This window comes from Tupaia chinensis, unplaced genomic scaffold (assembly GCF_000334495.1).
Source record: "Tupaia chinensis unplaced genomic scaffold, TupChi_1.0 Scaffold000709_1, whole genome shotgun sequence".
In the NCBI taxonomy this organism is placed as follows: domain Eukaryota; kingdom Metazoa; phylum Chordata; class Mammalia; order Scandentia; family Tupaiidae; genus Tupaia; species Tupaia belangeri.
In genome coordinates this window covers 1,325,340-1,331,456 of record NW_006160232.1, presented here as the reverse complement: position 1 = coordinate 1,331,456, position 6,117 = coordinate 1,325,340, and the positions used below count along the sequence as shown (strand labels likewise).

Here is a 6,117-nt window from a genome sequence, read left to right as displayed (position 1 = left end):
AAGCCACCAGGTCCGGGATGTGAGCCGCGGTAGACTACGTGGGAGTCCAGCGACATAGCCATTACACTAACTGCTAGTTCCTTCTTTCTTTTTTAAATAAATCATTTTAAAAATAATTTTATTTTTTATTTTTTTAAGAATTATTTTATTTAGCTTTATTTATTTATTTATTTTTGGAGAGGTTTTTTTGCTGTAGGGCGCATGCACTCACCAGAAAGACAGAGACAGACAGAGAGACAAAAAGTGAGAAATCATCTGGTTGGTCACGCCGCAATCCCTTTTCCTCCATTCTCCTCTCAGAATCTTGGGCACGCAAACACATGCACCCGGTGTGAGTTTAAGCCACTGGGTCCGGGACTCAAACTGCAGTTGACTACATGGGAGTACAGCAACGTAGCCATTATGCCAACTGCTGGTCCCAAACTTTATTTTTAATCTGACCAGAGAGGGACAGAGTGAGTGAGTGATTTCTCACTTTCTCCTTTTCTCTCTCTGTCTCTCTCCAGTAACTGCAGGTGCCCTATTGCAAAAACTAAAAGGAAAAAAAATTATAGCTGGTATTTGTCTATACTTTATACATAATCAATATGCCCTACTTATTAAAATCTTTACTTATATGAAGAACTCTTTTTTAAGATTTATATATTTACATTTGTTATTATTATGTTTTAATTCGTGCAGAGAGAGGAAGTGAGAAAGCAAGCCGTCAGGTCCAGGACTTGAACTGTGGTCGGCCATATGGGAATCCAGTGCCTGTAATTATCACTCCACATCTTTGACCCAGGGTTTTTCTTTTTTTTATTTTTTGAGAGGTTTTCGCTATAGGGCGCGTGCGCTCGCCAGACAGACAGAGAGAGACATAGAGACAGAAAGCGAGAAATCACCGCCCAGGGGGGATGGTCACACCGCAATCCCTTCTCCTCCATTCTCCTCCTGGGATCTTGGGCACGCACGTACACGCGCCCGGCGTGAGTTTTAAGCTACCGGGTCCGGGACGCGAACCGCGGTAGACTGCGTGGGAGTCCAGCGACATAGCCATTACGCTAACTGCTGGTTCCCGTCCCAGGGTTTTTCTTAAAGGAAAAGAAAACTAAAATGCTACCTCTTTTGAAATTTCTGATGTGCATTTTCTCCCCTAAAGTATTATACAATACCTCTTTTATTATCTTTTCTTTTTTAAAGGTTTTTGCCATAGGGTACTTGTGCTCACCAGAGAGAGGGCGTGTGAAAACTTACCCCCCGGGGGGGATGGCCAAGCCACAATCCCTTCTCCTCTAGTCTCCTCTCAGGATCTTGGGCACACATGCTCATGCCCTTGGTGTTTTTTTCAAGCCACCGGGTCCAGGATTCAAACTGCAGAGTCATCCACATGGGATCCAGCTACTGGTCCACTCTTTGATTATTACTAAAATTTATCACACCAGGGACCAGCAGATGGCAAAATGGCTACGTCACTCAACTCCCACGTAGTCGACCACAGTTCAAGTCCAAGACCCAGTGGCTTAAAACTCATGTGCCCAAGATCCCGAGAGAAGAATGGATGAAAAGGAATTTTAATGTGGTCATCTCCCCAAGAGGTGATTTCTCGCTTTTTGGCTCTCTGTCTCTCCAGTGAGTGGATACACCCTAGAGCAAAAATCTCTCTAAAAATTTTTTTGTCATAGTGTATTTATAAAAATGTCTTACTTTCTAGACTGAACTAATTGAAATGACCTTTTTAAAAAATCACCCCAAATGACCATCATGTCTTCCATATAGTAAGGCAATAAATATTTGATGAATGAACATTAAAGACCCATTAATATAGCTCTTCTTGGCTTTAGGGACACAAAGTTCCTCTTCTCACCTAATCTTTGAAACACAAGTCACAAATGAGGCACCATTCAGGCTTTGGGAGAATGAGTTTTGGAAAAAATTCGTATCACCAGAGTTGCTCTCCTAATTCCCCTTTCTCATTCTTTATTTCTTTTTAAGAATTATTTTTTATTTAACTTTATTTATTTATTTATTTTAATTTGACCAGAGACAGACAGAGTGAGAGCAAGACGTAAAGTGAGAAATCAAGCCACCGGGTCCGGAACTTGAACTGTGGTCAGCCATATGGGAGTCTAGCACCCTTAACCACCACGCCACCTGCCAGCTCCCCTTTCTCATTCTTATACACTAACGCAATATTTGAGAGGAAGTTTAGATGTCATCAGTTACAACTTTCTTCAACTATTCTTCACCTGTTTCCACTGATGGGCTCTGACTCTCACCTCTCCCAGAAACAGCCCATTATATAAACATAACCTTTCGCCTCCTTCTAGAAGTTCAGTTTCAATCATTCCCTTTCTTCAATGTCAGAAATGTCAGCTCCTCTGCCTTCTCTACTTCTATTGTCTTGTGCTAATAAAATCATGCTAATGTCTTCTGTATACTATAAAACACCCTCCTTATCTCAAAAGATATCATTCTATTTTCTTTTTCTTAAGGTTTTTGCCATAGGGTGTGTACATTTGCCAGAGAGGCAAGACAGAAAGAGACAGTGAGAGGGAAAGTGAGAAATCAACCCTCAGGAGGAATGACCTCGCTGCAGTCTGTCTTCTCCATTCTCCTCCTGGGATTCTAGGCATGCACACAAACAATTTCAAGTCCCTGGGTCCAGGACTAAAACCCAGGTCAACCATATAGGAGTCCAGCACCACTGCTTTCAGTGCTTCTTTCTTTTTTAATTGCCAGAGGGCGTGTATGCTCATTAGAGACAGAGAAAAAGCACCCCACAATGGGGCATGGTCACGCCACAGCCTTCTCCACTTTTCATACTATTGGGATTTTCATGCATGCACACACATGTACCCAGAGTTTTCAAGCTGCTGGGGTCAGCCAGTATCCAAACTATAGTTGATCATGTGGGATCAGGCTCCGTTAACTATGACTACAGAGCCAACCTCAAACATATTAAAACTATTCTTGTTAAGATATATTATTTCGGGGACCAGCAGTTAGTGTAATGGCTATGTCGCTGGACTCCCACGTCGTCGACCGCGGTTTGCGTCCTGGCCCCGGTGGCTTAAAACTCACGTCGGGTACGTGTGCGTGTGTGCCCAAGATCCTGAGAGGAGAATGGAGGAGAAGGGAGTGTGGCGTGGCCATCCCCCCTGGGGGGGGATTTCTCGCTTTCTATCTCTCTGTCTCTGGCTGGCGAGTGCATGCGCCCTATAAGAAAAAACCTCTCCAAAAAAAGAAAAAAAAAAAAAGATATATTAATTCGAAACCAGCAGGTGGAACACTGGACTCCCACAGGGCCAACTGCAGTTTCAGTCCAACCTGGTGGCTCCCTTGCTCTCTCTCTGGTAAGTGCACGTACCCTATAGCAAGTTTAAAAATAATAATAGGGCCACAGGGTGGCGTAGTGGTTAAGGACGCTGGACTCCCACATGGCCGACCATGGTTTGAGTCTCAGAACTGGCAGCTTGCTTTCTCACTTTCTCATTCGCTCACTCTGTCCCTCTCTGGTCAAATTAAGATAAAAAAGCAAATAAAGTTAAATAATTTTAAAACTTATTTTAGAGGACCAGCAGTTGGCATAATGGCTATGTCACTGGACACCCATGTAGTTATGTCGCTGGACACCTATGTAGTTGACCGCAATTCGAGTCCCAGACCCAGTGGCTTAAACTCACGTCGGGTGCATGTGTGTACATGTTCAAGATCCCGAAAGGAGAATGGAGAAGGGACTGTGGCATGGCCAACCCCCCTGGGTGGGGGATTTCTTGCTTTCTGTCTCTCTGTTTCTCTCTTTCTGGCGAGCGCATGTGCCCTATAGTAAAAACATCTCAAAATATATATATATTGAAAAATAACAATAATAAATAAATTTAGAGGCCAGCAGGTAGCATGGTGGCTAAGGACCCTGGGACTCCATATGGCCAACAATGGTTCAAGTCCTAGACGTGGTGGCTTGCTTTCTCTCTTTCTCTCTGGTAAAATTAAATAAATAAAGTTAAATAAAATAATTTTTTAATTAAAAATGTAAATATAAATAAATAATTCTGAAAAAAAATTTTTTTGGAGAGTTTTTTTTTGCTATAGGGCACGTGCGCTCGCCAGACAGACAGAGAGAGACAGAGAGACAGAAAGCGAGAAATCACCCCCCAGAGGGGATGGTCACGCCGCAATCCCCTCTCCTCCATTCTCCTCTCGGGATCTTGGGCACGCACGCACACACGCCCGGTGTGAGTTTTAAGTCACTGGGTCCGGGACGCAAACCATGGTCGACTACGTGGGAGTCCAGCAACATAGCTATTACACTAACTGCTGGTTCCCAAATTCTGAAAAAATTTTAAAAAGATACATTATTTTGGGCCAGTTGATGGCATGGTAGATAATGTGGCTAGATCTCACATGACCGACTTTACACTTTGAGTTTCAGATCCAGCAGCTTAAAAAACACGCCGAGCACGTGTGTCTATGTTCCCAAAATCCTGAGAGGAGAACAGAAGAGACTGTGGCATGGCCATCCCCCTGAGGGGCGTTTTCTCACTTTCTCTCTCTCTCTGTTTCTCTGGCAAGGGTACTTGCCCTATAGCAGAAACAAACAAACAAACAAAAAAAACACAACAAAACAAAAAAAGATGTATTATTTTTTGGCTATCAAAACAACAGAAAATTGTGACTTTTCATGTAAGTGGATAATTCTTATTTCCTTTTTTAAAAGAATTATTTTACTTAACTTTATTTATTTATTTATTTTAATTTGACCACACAGGGACAGAGAGGAGAGGGAACGTGAGAAAGCAAGCTACCAGGTCTTGTACTTGAGCTGCGGTCTGACTGTGGGAGTCCTGCACCCTCAATCACCACACCACCTGCCAGCCCCTGGATAACTCTCATTTCTGATACTGCCAATAATTAGCTACTTCATGAATTTGCCTTAATTCCCACTCTCTCCTCCAATTAAACGTTTTATGTCCAATCCTCTTCAATAGCTCCCCTTTCTCCTCTGCTCATTATAAACATGTGAGTGCTGATCAGGTATGACTTTGATGATCTTTTTTTTTTTTTTTTTAAATGAGAGATTTTTGCTACAGGGCACATGTGCTTGAGACAGAGACAGAAAGTGAGAAACCACCCCTCGGGGTGATGGCCATGCTGCAATCCCTTCTCCATTCTCCTCTTGGGATCTTTTTATTTTTTTTGTGTGTGTGGAGAGGTTTTGCTATAGGGCACGTGTGCTCGCCAGAAAGAGACAGACAGAGAAACAGAAAGCGAGAAATCACCCTGCAGGGGGGAAGGCAACACCACAATCCCTTCTCCTCCATTCTCCTCTTGGGATCTTGAGCACACAAGCATGCACACACCTGTGAGTGTTGTAAACCAATCGGTCCCGCGACGCGACCCGCCATTGGCTACATGGGAGTCAAGCAACATAGCCATTATGCTAACTGCTGGTCCCGGGATCTTTTATTTTTTAATTATTTTTTATTTAATCTTATTCATTGTATTTTTTAATTTTTATTCTTATTTTTAAATTGACCAGAGAGAGACAGCATGAGAGAAGAAAAATGATAAAGCAAGCTGCCAGGACCAGGACTGGAATCATGGTCAGCCATGTGGGAGTCCAGCCGCCTTAACCACCACACCACCTGCCGGCCCCTCTCTCGGGATCTTCAGCACACATGCACATGTGCCCAGAATAAGTTTAAGTTGCCAGGTCCAGGACTTGAACAGTCGTCGACTATGTGGGAGTCCAGTAACGTAACCATTACACCATCTGCTGGTCCCGACCTTGATGATCTTCTTCCTGTGACTTCAAGTATCACATGGCTGAAGACTCCTCAATCAAGATCTTTGACTATGACCTCTCAGTTGCCCACTGGGCAACTCTACCTGGATGATCTAACAGTATCTCAAATTAAACATGTCAGAGTTCTCTTTCCCACTATACACGATGGCAGGCGATAAAGCTGCAAAGCAGGATACTAAGGAGAAGAAACCTGAAGCCAAGAAGGCTGATGCCAGTGGCAAGGTTAAAAAGGATGACCCTAAGGCTAAAAAGCCCAAGAAGGGGAAGCCCCATTGCAGCCGAAACCCTGTCCTAGTCCGGGGCATCGGCAGATATTCCCGGTCTGCCAT

The 6,117-nt window shown here is 43.5% G+C and overlaps 1 protein-coding gene across 2 annotated transcripts in view; it reads right to left on the bottom strand.

The window, feature by feature from the left end:
• ZDHHC5 (zDHHC palmitoyltransferase 5) overlaps positions 1-6,117 on the bottom strand; it is a 39,168-nt gene that overhangs the window by 13,982 nt on the left and 19,069 nt on the right. The gene's annotated exons all lie outside the window — the stretch shown is intronic.